The sequence below is a fragment of the Archocentrus centrarchus genome, chromosome 13 (assembly GCF_007364275.1).
Source record: "Archocentrus centrarchus isolate MPI-CPG fArcCen1 chromosome 13, fArcCen1, whole genome shotgun sequence".
In the NCBI taxonomy this organism is placed as follows: domain Eukaryota; kingdom Metazoa; phylum Chordata; class Actinopteri; order Cichliformes; family Cichlidae; genus Archocentrus; species Archocentrus centrarchus.
This window is the reverse complement of record NC_044358.1, coordinates 7,415,746-7,434,972: the sequence shown is the minus strand read 5'-3', so window position 1 is coordinate 7,434,972 and position 19,227 is coordinate 7,415,746. Positions and strand designations below refer to the sequence as shown.

The window sequence follows — 19,227 nt, the reverse complement described above, 5'->3', positions numbered from 1 at the left end:
GTCCTCAGTGGAGCCGTAAAGGCACACTGTCATGCAAATACAGCTGCCCATTTTCCAACAGCAGTAAAAATGGGGATATTCACCATTCAGCTACAAATGACGTGTGATGTGTCATTTAGCCAACAATGTGTGACTAAATAAGCCTTAAACACCTCAAACTCTCTTCTTTTAAACAATGTAATGGCACCTAATATATGAGCGCATTCACATAGTGTTCAATGGATGCTTACAGCTGGAACCCCTCACAGCTTCTGAGTGCATGCATTTTATGGTGGCCTTCAGGGGGAAGTGAACCAGTGGAAATGTAATCTCTTAGCTAGTGAGCTCCAGCATACACAGAACAAAGGATTCAATTTCCTCCACACACTAAATAGTCATTGCTGTCCAGTGAAAACCACATTTCTCCAACTATGTAAAAAATGGAATAAGAAAACAGGCCTGATCAAGTTTTCAAGTTAATGTATTTTTTTTTAAAGGTTTTTAGAGGTTCACTAAGCCCCAAAAAATAGGAAAATGCACTTAGCCTATTAAGGAATCCTTTGTCATAACTATCAAAATCCACATATGCAGGAAAATTGTGGCATACTGAGCCATATGCCTGCAGAGTAAAGCAAGGCGTTTAAATGAAAAACATAACTTCTTTTAACACGAGAACTCTAACTTACAGTAGTTTACCAACTGAAGCCATTTAATCAAAATTAATCAAGAGTTTGATTTCAATTTCGACTCCAAACAATCACAAAAAAACAGTGTAATTGACAAAAACGAGTATTATGAAAATTATTTTGCCCTGATTTATTCTGCAGCCTTAAGTCTTTGCCTTTGCCTTTGTTTAATTTATATTGCAATTTATTTATATTTTTTTATATTGTATTTATGTTTTTATATTTTATTTATATATTGTGTTTTTCATTTTAAACGTAGTGTTTATTTTCAAGAGATTGTAGAAATTCACTAGATTCAGTCTTTGCTGTTTTTTATGTGCAATAAATGCAGTGTGTTTACAAAGTCATTGAGTAATTTTGTTAAATAATCGTGATTTCAATATTGACCAAAAATAATCGTGATTATAATTTTATCCATAACTGAGCAGCCCTATTTACAAAGTGAAGATACAACCATACAGTATTTCCAATTTTGTGGACTTTCGACTGGTATAAAATATTATAAAAGATTAAAGCTTAAATTACTGGCAAATTAATCCAAAAGCTATCTAAAATATGAATTAATACTTTTAATTAGGGATGCGCCTACTGTGAAAACCTGAGCAGCGGCTGAAATCAGTGCCTGAAATAACAAGATGATGCTGATGTCTTATGAATTTCTATTTTTGTGCTAAAAAAAAGAACTGTTTGCATTTTACAAAGTAATGTTTCAGAGTCTTTTTTTTTTTTTTAAAGCCAGTTCAAAATGTGTGTCACAACAGACAAATATTGGCATCATCTTATTTGTTATTAAGCCCTAAGACTTTTATAAATGAACCATTCAATTTGATATTTATTTAATATTTGGTATTTATTTTTATTTGGTATTCATTACATATTACACAGACAGTGTAAAACAGTTCTATAAAATGTCATTTGTGCTCCTCTTTTCCACTTCAACCCCATCACTTTAATGCTGGTTGCCATTTTGCTTTCTGTTGCCACATGAAATCAAACATGAACAGGGCTGTCGCAAGATCACGCGTGCACTTTGTGAATGAAAGTGGCTGTCCTCAGTGGTAGATGGCAAATTGCAGTGAGATTAATATTGTAGTGCAACGATCTAGTGAGAGAAAACGAATCATTCTGGTATCAACAACAGGGTGGAGTCCGTAGAGTTCCAATAGTGAACCAGTGAAATTCTCAGCCCAAGACAACTTCCGCGTGGTGCAGCGCTTGGCAATCAACCGCTGGCTAGAACCCTGTTCCATGCTCCTCCCCAGGTCATCTGCACCCCACAGTTTGGCACCAGTTTGGCTAGAGTTTATTCTGGAGGTCTTTGATCTTTGTCATTCAGCTGTCTCGAGTTTCTTGTCTTGCTGTTGGACAGAATTCAGCTTCACTGTCTCTAACTGCAGTGGGTGACAATATAATTGTGATCTGCCCTGGATCTCTACTGCAAGCTGGAGGGCTGCTCTAACCAGAACACACAGCAGGTGGAGAGCTGGTGCCGCTACATTAATGCTGCCAAGGCTGCAGAGCAAACAGGGACTACTGTCGCAAACTGTTGTCCAAGATGTTGGACCTTAAGTCCTTCCAGAGATGAGCTAACCAAACAAGAAACTGTTATATATTATTAAAAAGTATTATCATGCAATATTACCTATTTATTTATTTGCTGCACCGTAATTCCTGTGAGAACCACTCCCATGGATATCCATAGTTATTGGGTGAACATCTCCTCTCACTATTTCTTTGCCACATCTCATGTGTCAGATTGTCTGAGCTGCTGGCAGGTAAGTTGTTTCTCTATTTTTACTCATCAAGAAATGTCTTCATCCACAGAATTTTAATATTTTGTCAGGCAATTGTGAAAATAGATTCCTCAGATGTATTTATACTTTGAGCAGGAGAGCGAAAAAACAATCTTTCCTTTCCTTTCTTTACCTCTCTCAGCCTCTGCATCTTCCCTCCTTCTTTTCACCCTGTTCCCTCTCATGTTACCTTCTCTTCTTGGCCTCCTCTCTTTCTCCTCCTTTCTCTCTCTCTCCTCGTCTATCGCTGCTGTCAGTGTGTGACAGATTAGCTCTCATCTCACCATTACCATTGCCTTACATGGAGACACTCACCCATGAAACTCATTACATCAAATATGACATTCAGCACACAGTGTGTGTGTCTGTGTGACTGTGTGAGTTCACACACAAACAAGCACACACAGGTCTATCCTCAAATTCTCTTTCTACTTCAGAGGTAAATTTATAATTGGGCATGGTAGTTCTGACCATATCGCCCTCTCTCTGTCTCACACACACACACACACACACACACACACAAAAGATTAACCCACTATAGACTGAACTTTATATGTGTGGAGGTTTCCCACTCCTAAAAAAGAAGTGGGAAGTCAGTCAGTTAAACAAATGATGTTTACTCCTTGCCACCCTTCTGCACTGTATTGCCCCTCTCTCTCTCTCTTTCTCTCTTGCTGTCTTACACACACACACACACACACAGTTATGTACGCTCAAATGGGATACCTAATTAATCAACAGCTAAATGCTAGTAGACGCAACACTTGTGCACATGCACAAAACAAACAGATATAAGAATGTAAATATCCAGGCACCCCCCCCCCCCCCCCCCCCCACCCACCCACCCAACCCACCACACACGCACACACACACACACACACACACACATCCAAATAGATAGTCTATTTTTATCGCACTGCTGACAGCACCCAGTCCCACTGTTCACACTAAGCTGAGCCACGTAATTGGCTGCGATCTATCCTCTCTCTCTGCCCTTCACTGTCTATCTCTCTTTAATTCTGCTTTTCCTTCCCTCCCTCATTCCTGTTTTGATGCCCCTCCATCCTATAGTTTGTAGTTACCCTGGCGAGTTGAGCGTTCAATGCTAAAACCAAGCTTCCATTTTCTTTCTCAGCAGGAGGGCTGAACTGCAGCAGTGCTGAATCACAGGCTGTGTTTACACTGAAACCAGAGAGAGAGAGGAGAGGAGAGAGGCAAGAACTGGAGAGGAAGAGTGGACGTAGGAGGAAGAGAGGCTAATAAGGAGGACGGAGAGATAGAAGTGCTTGGGAGAAAGACAGAGACAAAGAGAAGTAGACAGACAGAGACGGGCAGAAAGATCTCTGGGGTATTTTTAGGTTTCTGTGAAGCTTGTTATTTAACACCTGCTGGGTTCTGCAGGAAAGGAAAGGAAAGGAAAGGAAAGGAAAGGAAAGGAAAGGAAAGGAAAGGAAAGGAAAGGAAAGGAAAGGAAAGGAAAGGAGTTCAGTAGTAGTAGTTCAGTTTTATAAAACCAAAACAATTATCAAGCCTTTTTATGGAACCTAAAGGATTAAGAAATAATTTACTGAATCTGGTCAACTCAGGTTCTAAACATTATAAGAAACCAAATGTAAAAAATAATAATGTTTGAGAGTAAATATAAACAAAGGCTGACTTTTAGAAAAATTATTTGTGTGTGTGTGTGTGTGTGTGTGTGTGTGTGTGTGTGTGTGTGTGTGTGTGTGTGTGTGTGTGTGTGTGTGTGTGTGTCTGTCTTGTGGTTCATGTCCTTTTTGCATTTGTGATAGACAATGTTAAGAGGTGGATTCAGCATCTCATGGATTAAGAGAATGACATTTGACAAACACCATTGTCATATGAACATGTGCTTTTTACTGTGCTTATAATAAATCAGTGACATAATGATAAAACAGAAAAAAAAAAAATCCTCCATACTTAACGTAACGCAATGATTAAAAACTGTAAAGACCCATAGCCATGTAAAGCAGAGCAAAGAGGTTAAAGGTCTCCCTGTGTATTTAAACTGTAGGATGGTCCAGAAGGAAAACAATATTTGTCCAACATGTGCAGTTTTCTATGGGCCGCATTTAACCTTGATTGACACTGTTAAATCAGTGTGAGTCCTCCTGCCTCAACTCAGCCACAGGTTTTATGTGAGACACATATCAGATGTGTTGTGACTTTTGGACCATGTATAGCCTACAGAAAATATAATAGTGCCATAATTGAGCCAAAAGTGGCCCAAAGTAGGTTCAAATGCCAGTACCTGGGTACGGCCTCAGCTCAAATGGAGACCATGGCTAACATCATGAGGAATAAAAAAGGAACACTTCACCCCTGGCTAAAGACAGCAGAACTGCTAATTTTCATGTAGTAATAACGACTGACTAAACAGATCATTTTTGATCTCAGATTTGTCAGCATCTTACTGCCTCAGCCAAACAAAATCCACAGGGAAACCCTGAGATTCAAGGTCTCTTAAAAGTATTTTAACCCCCTAAGCCCCAGGCTATTTCTGGAAAATTTCACCACCACAAAGAATAAAAAACACATGGAGTCAGCCAGTCAGTGGGTAACATCTCCATAACTGTAATACTTCTTATCAAGAGAGGCCAAGGCTGTTAATTCTGACCTGAGTCATTAGACACAAGCTTTTCTCTTCCCATCGCAAATTCAGAGAGAGACGGGAAAAATCTCAACAATGAGTTGGAGGTGCTAATGTTTTTGAATCTGTTCTAAAAATGGCAACTTCTGAAAATCTGATGCAACAGAAGCTAAAATGTCATCTTCACAAAAATTCAATGCAATAGAAAAGTGTTTGGTCTATTTTCTTCTTCTGCCTTCTTCACTGAATGTGTCATGCTCTGCAACCTTCACAAAAAATAGGTTGTTTTTTTAATAAGAATATAAAACCTGGCCTCAGTACAGAGCCCTATCCGATGGAAAGGGTTAAGGGGCTTTGCAAATTCTCAGAAGAAAATGTTCTAGAGTTTAACATGCTGAACAATTAGACACCTAATCCAGACTGTGATTTGTAACTCGTGAAGATCCCTGATATGAACTCCAACGAGAATGGGGAAGAAAGCAATACGAGTGAGTTAAGAGGAGAGGAGGACCAGACAGGAGCAATCAGGACTCACAAGAACAAAGGGTAATGATTTACCTCCCTGCCATATATGTGCATATGTGTGTGTGTGTGTGTGTGTGTGTGTGTGTGTGTGTGTGTGTGTGTGTGTGTGTGTGTGTGTGTGTGTGTGTGTGTGTGTGTGTGTGTGTGCATTCACACTGTGTGTGATAGACAGTGAAATGGAGGGTAAATCTACAGAGGCTTCACCTTACAGCAACCTCCATCTGCTTCTCCCACTCTCTGTCACACACAGCTCTACAGCAGTCATGTATTTCTGCCTGTAAAATCCCGAGTCTTTTAATCTCAAACAGGACTGACACACAAAGACACCCTTTGGCCTTTGAAAGGCGCCACATGATTCAGGAGGAGAAGCAGGCCAGCAGCAGCACAGCCTTAACACTGTATGACAGATAAATAGGGATACATGAAGCTTTGCAGTACTGACCTGCACTGACAGTCCACTCCATCATAAGGGACATGCTACAGTGATATTATTACCTATATTTTGGAAACAAGTTTTCATTGTCAAATGTGAGTGTGACATTAATTAGCTTCAGCTAACCAGCTCCAAGCATAGCTTCAAAACATCTTCACATTTCAAAACCACCCCAAGATTTAATCCTCCCATGTGAGAAGCTGGAAGCAGAGAATATTTTACATTTTTGCTTAATAAAGCAAAGTTATCCATTCCTGCCTTCACCTATGACCACAAGCAATGTGGGTAGAGACCTAAAAAATGAGATTACAGATACAACAGACAGAAATGAGCTTCTCAGAGAAAGGATGAGAAGCTGGGTCATTCAGAGCGAGCTCAGAGTAGAGCTTCTGCTTCTCCACATCAATAGGTGCCAGTTGATGTGGTTCAACATCTGAGCAGGATGCCTTCTGGACACCTCCCAGGTGAGGTGTGCTTTTGATACGTCCAACTAGGAGGAGATCCTACAGGAAACTGTCCATAGAGGCCAAAATAATTTTTTCTCCCACACTGCTTTTGTAATACTGTAAAGTTGAACATTTTAACATGGGAGTCTATGAGACTGGCTTTTGTAGCCAGCCTCAAGAGGCCATTAGAGGAACTGCATTCATATTTCATATTCACCTCCAGAGGTTGATCTTCATCTGACTTTATCTGTTCTATAGTTTTTTTTTTTCTCATTTTTGAATTGCAATAATTTCAGTTCAATAAACTGTTGTTCAACATTTATTAACACCAATTCTGTGACAATCTGCTCAGCGCAGTTTTTATTATTTGAAGAAGTGCAACACAGCTAACTGTCACTGACTGGTGTAATTACAGAGCCACAGTGGGATATGCTGAAATTCACTCTCCAGTATCTTTGAGACTGATACAAGGGCCTGTAATTTGCACAGATTACAAGTTCATTGATGATCAACACTTTATTCTTTTACTTACATTGAAATTACACTTAAGGAAAGTCACGACTACATTTCTTAGAAAGAAATTCATCATTTCTCACCATTTATAATATGGTTTCTTTTTAGTGAGCATGTCCACCACAACACAAACACTGTTACTCTGTTTATGTGTCCTAAATTGTACTGCATCATCCATCAGCATGCTGTCAGATATGACCTTCAACTTGAAAAAGGGAAGGAAAATAAAGAAAATAAGAGAACGAAGGCCATAAAGGGAAAAAGAGAGACAAAGAAAGACAGGAAGAGGGCGATGGAGCAACTGACACTGGTATGGAAACAGAAAGACAGAGTGTAATGAGCATTAGATCACATTCCTGCTGAGATTAGCACACTGATATCCATATTGAATTTACAGTGGAGTTGTTCTTGTTATGTGTCCTCACGCTGACAGTCCTCTGGGGGTCTGCACCGGCAGCAGCTCATATTCAATTTAAACTTGACACGTTTTACCATTTTCTCATTAATCCCTTGGATGTCAGATAACACATGAAGACTCACTCCGGTGGCGGGGCGGAGGACTGAAACAACCCCCTTGTTACACTTCAGAGTTATCTGCTCTGAGCCTTTAATTCTACTGAGTCTGGGTTTTTACTGTCCTGTGAGGGAATCTGGTTTGTCATTTCAAACAATGACATTTTTTGCATCAGATGGGGTACAAGAAAGATATGTTTTTCAATTCCCACATTCCGAGGTGGTGTGTTCTTTAAATAAAATGTAGTGAAGCAACCCCACTTTGTATTGTGCCATTGATTCATTTAACTGTTAAACTCCAAATTAAATGTATGGCTTTAACTAGTTTAATGGATTTATTCAATGTTTAACTGCTTTAATGTGAGGAAGACACAATTTTTAGCAACAGTTTTTAACAGACACATTAGCCCCAAGTGTTATACTGCTTCAATTGCCAGTGTGCTTTTTTTTAAAAAACTGAATTCATGCATCGTTACTGTCATTTCTGACAAATTAGAAACATCTATATTAAGCTACTGACAGCTTGACAAAAACAGGTGCTTTGGGTTTGGGGTGCGGTTAGAGGCAATCACTTCTACACAACTGTTAATTTCTCCAATAGTGTGACAAAGCAAAGCAATGTAGGTAGAAATGTGGGTCACACTTCTGTCATCTATTTAGAAAAAAAAAAAAAAAAAAAAAAAAAAGAAAGATCATCACACAATCTTTTGAGAAAAAGAATGTACAAAAATAAACTGGAGACAAATCATGAGGAGGAGAGGTGAAGAAGAGGAGGAGGAGAAACAAATTAACACCATGATTACAGTATTTGTGGTGTGTTTGTGTGGGTGTGGACATTCCAACATTGGGTAAAAAAAAATTAACTAGAAAATGAAACAGCCAATCTGACGCTGGTTTTGAATCCAGCATTTGTCCCATTACAGTAATATTTTACCATAATTGAACCAAGAGATCTAAAATGGGGAAGAATTACGATAAATATATGCCTCTAAATTACAGTAATTTAAGTTGCTATTTCTGCAGCAGTAGTGCTGTTAGTGCTGCTGTGTTGGCACACCATGGCTGAATAAGTTTAAAAAAAAAAAAAGCAAAGCACCACCAAAGCAAGTGAGACTGAAAAGGAAATTAAATTTGCTGATAAGAAAGACCTCCTGCAGGCTGCAGAATGAAGTATGGATGGGTGTTGTTCATTTAAATGTAATGTCTTAAGTAGAAAACAGTCCACCTGCAGAGCACCTGCAGCAAGGAAAAGAAAGCAGGAAGGAAGAATACAAAGTGAGTTCAGGCGGGGAAAACAGGCTGCCTGGTTGGATGGGCAGATGGACGAGGAAACAGATGGGTGAATAGACGGAGGGATTGGGGGTATAGCTCTAGACTGGGAGATTAAGCCACAGATTAATTCTTTAACCAGGCAGGATGGAGAATTTCTGGTGGAATGTAAATCAACCTTTATGATCTGGATTTTTGTGACTGCCTCTTACCTGCTCATCTGTCCCTGGAGTGGGGGTGTTGTTACATAACAATCCTTTGTGGGTAACAATGAGAAACAGCACCTCCAAAAACTAAAGCAGGTGCCTAAATGACAGCTGCTAGAGATAGAAACACTATTTAATTCACAAGTAGAAAAAAAAATTCCAACTTTTTTCGATAAATGAAACCTCAGAGGAAATTAGAAATGTTCCAGACTTTTTTTTTTTTTGAGCTGCCAAGCAAGTATTGGTCTAATCATAGAAACAGTAGGTAATGGCCAGACTGCCAACTGAACTACCAGACTTTGTAGCTTTAAATAAAAGAAAAAATTCTGCTGGCATTCAAGGTTTAAAATTTCTATCTTTACATATGATTTACTAGTCATTTTCTCTCCATACAGGTATAATCTAGTACACAAACTCTAGGACCAAAGACAATCTGTATTTGTTCACGAGCAGTAAACAATACATATTTGCAGATTCTTTTGGATTTTAAGATGCAAACCAAGAGACAGTAACAAGAGGCACAAGTACCCCCTGTACCCAGTTTAGAACTGCTGTACCACTGAAGGTACCATAAAGTACTTCAGGTCGTGAAAAATCATCAAAATGTAAACAGTCATTAGTTGCAACCCAAACAGACGTAATCTCCAGCTTTAGCATCCAGAGTCTTTGTTGTGAATCGCATTTTCAGCCTTCTGTTTGCAGAGCTTTCAGAAATCTTTTTTGTGCCATCTGACAAAAGAAGCAACAAATGTGTCAGAGGTAGCAGAAAATGGGAAACGCATCAAAGTGCTGTACCGAGAGTAAGTGTGGAGGTGGGGATGTGCTCTCTCTCACTGTTTGCTAATGGGATGTGAAGCCTATTGTAATGCTTTCCATACGATAACAGTCACCACAAAACAATGCATCACTGCAGCCACATTAACACTTTTCAGTCTATTATCACAGCCACCTGCTTCAACTGCTCTTTTGCATGTCTGGCTTCTGTCTGCCTACCTGCTTGCATGTTACTGCTTTAAGCCAGTCTGTGTCTTGCTCACTGCATGAGTAAGAGTCTGCAAGCCAAACAGTCTGCTTGCCTGTCTATCTACCTGTCTCCTTCTAGCACGCTGGTGTTTTTCACTGACCAAAACACTCTACTTCCCCCAATATGTGTACTCTATTCACTTTGTCCTTGAAGCTTTCTCAGCTTTTCAGGCTCCTTCCAAAATCTTAAAACGATTGCAACGTCTTGTGCACTCTCTAATGTGCTGAAACCATCTCATGCCAATGCTGACATCTGCACATGTAGTTTACCTTTTTCTTAATGTCTCCAGAAAACATCACAGTATATCTTTAGGTTGGGAGTTAGACAGGTTGGGATTAAAAGGCTGGGATAAAATTATGAGGCATGCAGTAATATATGCAAAGGTAATTCTAAAAAATTAACTATCCATAAATCTAGATATGTGTAATAGATGGTATATATACTAAGCCTGACCAGCTTAAGTAAACTGACTGATTGTGGGAGGGATTCCTTGATTATATTTTAGAGCATGACATGTTTAAACCTGTAGAACATTAATGTTCTATAAGTACATTTCATCACATGTGATAGTACTGACAGGGTAAACCTGGGCAGGCTTTCCATGTGTATTAACGGCCACCCGAGTACATTTCATTTTAGCATTTTTTTAATTGGTCTGAGAAAACAACACCATCTACAATCAGTTCACTTGTAGCCAATCCCCGGTCTTATGTTCTAAGTATTTTATAGCCCAGAATCTTCGTATGGCATATTTCCCTACCACTAGTGAGGTTTTTATTGCGGTGGTCCTCAATACGATTGAGCGGCTTTTCCAGAAAGCATGTCCTCCTGCAGATGCCATTTTTTTCTGCCCAGGAGCTATATTGTGAGCTTGAGAGCCACTTTAACCAGAACCTCCGGCAGGTGGAGAACTGGTTCATGTGTTGCTACGGCAAGTTCATATAGGCTGTGAAGCAGAACAAGAACTACAGTAACCAGCTGCTGTCCAAAGTGTTGGAGTTGGATCTGCATGAAGTGTGTCGTTCCTCTCTATACACAGAGATCCGGTTCTGTTACAGAATACTGCTAATCATAACTTCTCCTCAGTTCCAACTTGTTTGATTCTAATGCTGAATTATAAGCAGCTTAGTCAGAAATTTACATGTGACAATTCAGATTTTAATTCATGGGACAATTTGAGTATGTATAATAACAGCTTCTCTAGCTTGTTGTTTATGGTGTTTTTTTCTCTTCAGATTGTTAGAAGAGAATGGAAATGCCCAGAGCAGGAGTGAGTCTAGGCCACAGCAAGAGAAACATGAAATGTATCTGATAATGGCTGCACAGGATGACCTTGTGCAGTCCCCGGGCACAGATGGAGACAAAACAAAGACGTAGCAGTAAACAGCGTAGGAGCAGCTTCAGAGCTGTTCCCTTAAAACAGACTCATACTGTGGATGATAAGAAACATAAATATGATCCCAAAAAGCCCACCTGGCAGAGGAGTTCAGGGGCTCATCTGCTTTTACAATGACTTTATTAATGTGTGTGATAAGTTTATGTCTCAGTGGTACATAGTAAACATTCAATTTCCGCAACATAATCTATGCAGTAACTATATGCAGCTACCTTGGAGCTGAAATTATGTAGGAGCTCTTAGGGACAGCTCTGCATTCTTGTGAAAGTCAAACCCAGTGGAACTGTGAGTATGGAAGAACTTTCTTACCCCTTTTCCACTGGCTTTGAGCCAATGACCAATCTAGAACCACTTAAACACATTTCCACCTAAACAGGCATGGTGCAGGTGTCCAGAAAGCTGGACCAGCACAGCACCAAAAACTGCTGTACCCAGTGTTGTAACCCTTGGCATTAGTGGGTATGGATAGGGTTACTGTAAGAAATTCACCAATGATTGGCAGATGCAATCCACACATTCTGTATGCCGTGATTTTCTGCTGGTAACACTAAATAGTAACATTTCTCAAGCCTGTTAAAAATGTAGGCTGGCTCTCAAAAGTCATCGATGGAGCCACATTAGTGGAAAAGAGGTATCAGTGACTCTGAACCCAGATTAGCTCACTCCATTGTACTGAGGACTATTGAATACCATCAAATGTTGGCATCTACTGCACTATTCATGACTTCTGATGATCTCTCCATGGTCTCCATGTTTAAGTCTAAAAACAAAGTGCAGGCAGGGGTTTTGGAACTGTGTTGGAATTCTCCATGGTGCTTAAACCAAACCACAGTGACCCAAGTTACTGAATTCGGTCTATGCCTATGCCTATGTTAGAGCTATCGACGGTTCTGAAACCATTGATAGCTCTACATCATATTCCTCTGCTACACTGGGGGGGTGGGGGGGGTCATTGTCCTGAATTCACATTAACATATTTAATCTACAAAGCACAAGCAGCTGTGCAGGACCTGTGTTTGGTGCTGACTAAGGCTATAGTGAACAAAAACTGAATTTAGGCTAAAACTAGGTGTGAAGATACATTTTTGAAAACTGAAAGTAAAATAAAAACTAGACTTTTGAAAAAAGGAAAACCTAAACAATACTGTGTACTTAGGAAACAAAAATAAAATAAAATGAAAGTATAGTTTTTTAAAAAAGTATAGTTAGTCTTTGTCAGTATGGTCACATGCATCATGCATCTTAAATCTTTCCCATGAAAAATACCTTCAATATTATAATATTTAAAAATGCTAAAAAAAATAAATAAATAAATAATGAGAACAGAACTGCTTCTTATTTTTGGTTCTTCCCTTTTGGAGTCACTGCAGAGAATCATTTACCTCCATCTCACCATATCCCTGGCAATCAAGCTTTGTCACACCAACCCTCTGCGTATCCTTCATTACATCCATGAATCTTCTCTGTGATCTTCCTCTTTTCCTCATGCTTGGCATCATCAACATCTTTTGTCCAATATACCCACTATCACTTCTCTGTGAAAACTGAACTAAAACTAAACATATTCAAACTATAAAAAGCTAAGCCTAAAAAACAAGGTGCACCCAAACTACAGCATGTCAAGCTTGCTGCTGCAGTATACCCACGCTGTGACCACATCAGTTCTCTGTGTTCTACCTGAAATGTATTAGACCTCAGCAGCGAGACCCTCTAAGGAGCTTTCTGTGGTCCTGAATTCACATGTTTAACCACAAAGCACAAGCAGTTGTGTTGAAGGTGTCCATGTGTCCAAGGTGCTAACACCAAAAAAGAAGGCTCTAAACTCCTGTCTGAGGTAGAGTTGGGAACCTGGGAACCATCAGTAGTTTTGAAACTGCATCAGCTCCATCCATTTTGCTGAAAACAACTTAGACCTACTAAGCAGTTCTCTGTGGTCCTGAATTCATTTTAACAATCTAACCACAAGCCCCTGGAGGTCTTCATGATGCTGGCACCATACCATGGGCACCCAAACACCTGTATTTCAAAGCTCACTGCTGCCCTGTGTAGGAATCAGCCCCCTCCGTGGTGCTATTGACGCGTCAGAACTCAGCAGTGACAGCCCCTGAGGAGCTCTTCATGGTCCTGAATCCTCCACATGGCAGCTTAACTGCTGCTATGCATGTGGAGATATTTTTGGTTGGCCCTTTCAGATCTTTCTCTGGAACAGAAGCTCTCTCAGTGTGGAACTGTCCCTTTTTCCTGAACACTCCCTGACTCCTTTACTTCTGTTTCCAAATCCCTGCCCTGTTGTGCCCTGCTCTGCAGTGCTCCTCTTTGTATTGTCCAGCTTTTATATAACATCATTTGGCCTGATTGTTTTTATGTTCTTTGTTTCCCTGGGATGTTTTGCTTGCACGATGAATGGCCAGGTGTGATGGTTCCCAGAGCACCTCCTTCTTTGAGCATGGAGCTACATAAGTTAAAAGCTCAATAAAAACTATAATTATGTTTTGATTTATATCCAACACATTCTGGGAACAATATCTCTTGTTTTTCCCATTATTATCCAGCCCCTCTGCCCCTCTGTACACCTTCTCCTCTGCTCTTCTCATCCTTTTTACCACCTCCTCCCTTCCTGTGTCACCTTCTCCTCCCCACTCTCATCCCCTCTCTTCCACTCTTGTTCTCATCTCCTAGCCTCCTGCATTATAGATGTGGTTGTAACGGCAGTCAACTGGAACGGCATGATGAGGCAGCTTTAGAAACGGAGAGTGAGACAGACAGAGAAGCAGAAAGCTCCCCCAAAATGGGTTCTTCTATTACTGCGCTCCCACACACATGCACGTACACGCGCGCGAACGGACGCATTCATTCACGCGCGCGAAACCTAACGTACGTGCACGGCCTCACGCATTCCCATACACAGGCACGGCGGGGCTGCCAGGCTGGTCAGTGCATCCGCTCACAAATACAAGTGCCAAAAAATGTCCATAGCGCCAAAATAGCTGTTTGTCTTCGAACCAGCGGAGAGCGCAGCTTTTGGAGAGCTCTAAATAAACTGTCTGTAGCCTGAGAGAACGGCAGAGTCCACTAACAGTGCCCCCACGAAGTAAAAGAGAGAAGTCACACATCGAGCGGGGTTATGGAAGAGCCTAATCAGATTACAGCGATGATTCATTTCCTGGGCACTAAGAATAAAACTATTGTTTGGCACTAAGATGAGCCAGGCATCCCCGTGGCAGGAGAGAAAAAAAAAAATCAACCGCATAGCAGAACTCGGTCCCACCGAGCATCCTCTGCGAGCATCACACACACACACACACACACACACACACACACACACACACACACTGCATTATTAACAGCCAATCAATTAGCCTTACCTTCATCGATCACCAACTCCTCTCATTTTGACGTGTCTCTTTTCTCTCCCCCAAAACCTTCTTTTCTTTCTTTGCCGGTCGGTGCACTAATGGAAATCACAGTGAGAACTCCCGCTTCAATAAAATGCTTTAGAACAGCCGGTCGGGCTCAGCACCTTATCCCAACTCACGGTCTCCTCTCCTGCGCGACTCCGTTCCCCTCCACACACGGAGACAGGCTATCTCGGTAGGTTTTGTGGAACTGAATAAAACAGTGTGAGTGTGTGAGGGAAACCGGGCAGCGGCAGAAGCAGCGGAACAGACGCGCGCGGTCAGACAGAAGAGAAGAGAAAACGGGCGAAGCAGGAATACAGGTGCCGCTGGTCTTATCGTGCACAGCCACGAGAAACACGCATGTACACGTAGATCCTGGAAAGAGAAGGATGGGTGGGTGGTAGGGGGGAGGTCATACGACTGTTGATAAAACTCCTATTCGCATCACAAAGCCCAAGTAACGTTACTCCAATAACGCATTTAGAGGTAATGGGCACGGAAGAGCTATCCGTGTAGATGTTCCGTTTCACGGGAGCACAGTCCTCAAATGGACCCAAAGCGAGACGCAGCAGTGAAAAGTGGTGCTGGGAGGCTAAACAGCTTTAATTCCCCATAATCTGAAGTCCCTGTAGAAATCCTACTCCGGGTTGTGCTTCAAAACCCAAATACTGCCAGACTGTAAGAAACTACACCCACCGACAGTGAAGGTGTCCTTGAGTACAAAACGGGGTTTCACTTATCCAAGCATCCGCTTTAGGGACTCTGAATGGTTGGACTGCTCCCAGAATCATGCAGGTATCCCTCCAGGAAGGGCCTTTTTTTTTTTTTTTTTTTAAACAGATAACCTAAAACAATTTCACTTTCCAAACATCCCAGGTGCTGTGAGCGTTTCCGCCTGTCTGCTGGAAGCTGGCAGTCCTTTTCTTTTCCCCAAAGAAGATGGAATCCCGGTCCGGGCGGTGTCCGGCAGCTCCGTCCTCCGTTATCAATTATAAATCACACAGCTGATTATGATAATCCAATCCAATGCCCTGAAAGCATTTTTAGAGAGGAAATGCACTTTCAGAGAAATCTTGTATCAATAGCTAAAGCTGCACTTTTAACCAGCTACGATCTGGATGCCCGTTAGTGGAGGCTCGCAGATCCGCAGCAGGCTCTGCGTGCCGAAAGTCGCTTTTCTTTTGAGGGAAAATCAGCCCACGGTTGGAGACAGCGATAATCCTTGTCCAGGCTCCGAAACGTCACATTGTGGCTCAGATTTCCTCCGCTGACACCCCGTCTGTGTCGGACCCCGTCTTCAGTGGCAGCTGCTGCTGCGGCTAATTCCTCAGGAGACGTTAAAGTTTGAAATCAGCCACAGAAGCCAGCGCGTGCTTCCCGCCCTTCGGAGGCGGCTGTAGGCGCGCGAGGATGACTGACGGCAGAGGGAGGGGGGCACGAGAGGCTGCTCAAACAAAAAGACACACCCATAGAGCCACAAAGCATCCATCTATCTATCTATCTATCTATCTAGACCAGCTATATTGAACAGATGTGCATTTTTGCAGCTCATGACTAAAGGTAAGGTTCCCACCTTAATGCTGTTCAACAAGGCAGGTTTAAAAATTCTTAAAGGGTTGTTTTTTTATCATCATGATCTTAAATATATCTGTATGACCTCTTCACTCATTCAAGAATGATGTACAGTCAACATCAATTAAAAGCCTTGATCAAAAAAAAAAAAAACACTGGCTATTGGTGGTTTTATTATATTTTATTAAGTCAAATTCAAAAGGGTTACCTGTTTAGAAAATGTTAAAAATGTATTTGAAAACAAAATACATGCTCACTGTACTTAAAGTAAAAGTGCACAAAAAAGGAAATAGAGTAAGGTATAAAAGTAAATGTAAAGCATTTTACATTTTTCTGACAAGTCAGCAACCTAAGCCCGCTGAAAATGGTGAGTGGACCCAAAGGTAATACTTTCACAAAAAAGTTAAAACAAAAAGATTTTCATTGGACCACATACCTTGCTCAAGAATTACTGTCAGCTCTGATAAAAAATATTATCCAGCCAGCTACGCTGTAAAAACGTCAACTTGATCAATGTTGAATTAGTAGTTTACTTACTGTTTGCCTAACTTTTTATAACTGAATGCGTTGAGACAAGTAATGCTGTGTTCTTAAAATCTTTCAAGATAGATAATGAATTAACATATAAATTCAAGTTGAGTCAAATATTTACCTACAACCAGACATCTGGTTCATCTGTTAAGACCCTGTTTCTCAAACTGTGGGGCATCATGACAGGTTGGGCGTGAACGACCTGGGAGAAAAGTCATGTGGAACAAATGTTGAACATTAGATTAATTCTCATGGCGGAACAAGGAAATGTTAGTAGGTACGTTAGCACAGCAACTAGCAAAACTCTCCACCGTCCGCTGTCTACGCTGTGGACCCGAACCGCGCTTCGCATCAAAAGATTTTATCCACTGACGTGGGGCATGATGGAAAAAGTTTCAGAACCACTGATTTAAGGGATCATTCACAATTATCAACATTTTGCAAAGCATGCAAAGTGTATGCCAGGGGGAGGGGGTCTACACCCAATGTACACTTTTCAAATAGTTAGAAAATGTCAGTCAGAACTGTGGCTGTGTCCAAATTCAGGGGCCGCATCCTTCGAAGGACCCGTCCTACGTAGACCGGGTCCTTCGCAGCCCATGAAGACCGCAAAGGCCGGAAGTGAGCGGCTGTGAAATTGGACGGCCTAACCTTCATATCAGCATCACCTGCCCTCACTTCAGCATGGCTCATGTCGCCCTGCAACCGTGACAATACAAAGCACAGCTGTGAAAAAGCAGCTGTTAAAATGGAGACGAACTTTTGCTCCTTTTTGTGTTTGTTTTTTGTGGATGTGGCCACTAAATTTGGACACAGCCTATGTAAACTGAGCACTGCCGCCTGACCGCCAATGCCAGAGGCATCCACTCTCGTTCACTTGGACACCACAGAGCTGGCCCGAGGCATAGACGACATATGCTGCTGCATAGGGCCCCCTGACCACCAGGGGGCCCCCAAGCTCACCCACATTTGTCATGAAACTTTTTTGTTTGTTATTTTTTACATATGCCAGTGTCCTAAAAGAAACAAGAGACTATTCCAACTGTCCAGATTTGTACACTTGTAACAATACTAATTTAATGAGTAGGCTACACTGACTTCCTGTGTCAGCATGCATTCAGGTAGTTTGGCCAGGCATCCGCATCAGCAGTTGTGACCTGATGGTCCGTCAGTTATGGTCATTTGTGGATGAAGCTACAAAACAGAAATGTGACAGAAAGGACCTGTCCCTCTGGGGCAGAGAGGAGGGAAAAGGAGAAGATCAGAGAAAGAAAAAAGACCACGGTATGTTTCCATGAGCAAATACAAGATGTTTAGTTGGTAACCAGCTCCAAACGTAGTTAGCTATCGCCAGCTGGCTAGGTATGGTATTTATCATGTCGCTATTGTCATGGTCTGGGGTCTGTTGGACCCTGTGTTTTGTTTTGGCTTTATTTTGACTGTTTTAGGGTTTTTCTTTTGTTTTGGTGTTTGATTTTGTAGTTGCTTATGTTTCCCGGTGTTCAGTGTAAGTTCTGCATCTCTGTTCCTTTGTTCGACTTCCTGTTTTATTTTGATAGTATTCTGGTCTCTGTGTGTTGTGTTCTGTTTTGCCTTTCCCTGTTCATTAGTGTTATGTTGTCACCTGTGTTCTCACCTGTTTCCTTTTCCCTCATTATCCCCTAAGGTATTTAAGGTCTCAGTCTTGTTTGGTTCATTGTTGCGGTGTTGTCATTGTTAACGTTAGTGTTACCCCCTAGTTGTATGTCTCCCATTTTAATCTCCCCCCTTGTTCTCCCAGGCTTGTTTTGTGTTTACAGCCTTGGTTGAGATTTTGTTGTACTTCGAGTTTTGTTTGTTTATAATTTGTGAGCCTCCAGCAAATAAAGCTGTTTAGAGTTAAACTCCAGTTCATGCGTTCTTGCATTTGGGTCCTACCCTTTCCAGCACATAGCCCCGACAGTGACAGCTATATCTCTATGAAAAACAACTTGTCAGCCTGTGTCACCGTCCTCAGTGTGTTTCTAGTTAATATACGTTTTGCTTGGATCTTACTGTCATGGTCCTGGGTTTATGACCCATGGTTTCATTGTTTATGTCCTCGGGCTTCTTAGTTTAGGTTTCTGAGTTCCGTTCTTGGCTGTTGTTCACTTTCTGTTTAATCCTGTTTCAGTTCTCTGGGTTCCCATGTACCCGGTTCTGTTTGGTGTTTTATTGTTTCTGGTTTGCTCTCCTGTTAAGTGGATTTAGTCCTGGTCTCAGTTTCTTGTGCTGTAGTTTAAGTCCTCCTCTTGTGTCTAGTTACCTGGTATGTTCCTCTAGTGTAGGGCTTGTAGTCCCTCAGTGTGTCTGCTTC

At 41.3% G+C, this 19,227-nt stretch overlaps 1 protein-coding gene across 1 annotated transcript in view; it reads right to left on the bottom strand.

The window, feature by feature from the left end:
• The window catches only part of LOC115790204 (leucine-rich repeat and fibronectin type III domain-containing protein 1-like protein), a 474,798-nt gene extending 458,665 nt beyond the window's left edge, over window positions 1–16,133 (bottom strand). The window contains exon 1 of the mRNA XM_030743914.1: window positions 14,757–16,133. The gene's annotated coding sequence lies outside the window, so the exon portion shown is untranslated. The remainder of the gene's footprint in view (window positions 1–14,756) is intronic.
• Between the last annotated feature and the right edge of the window lie 3,094 nt (window positions 16,134–19,227).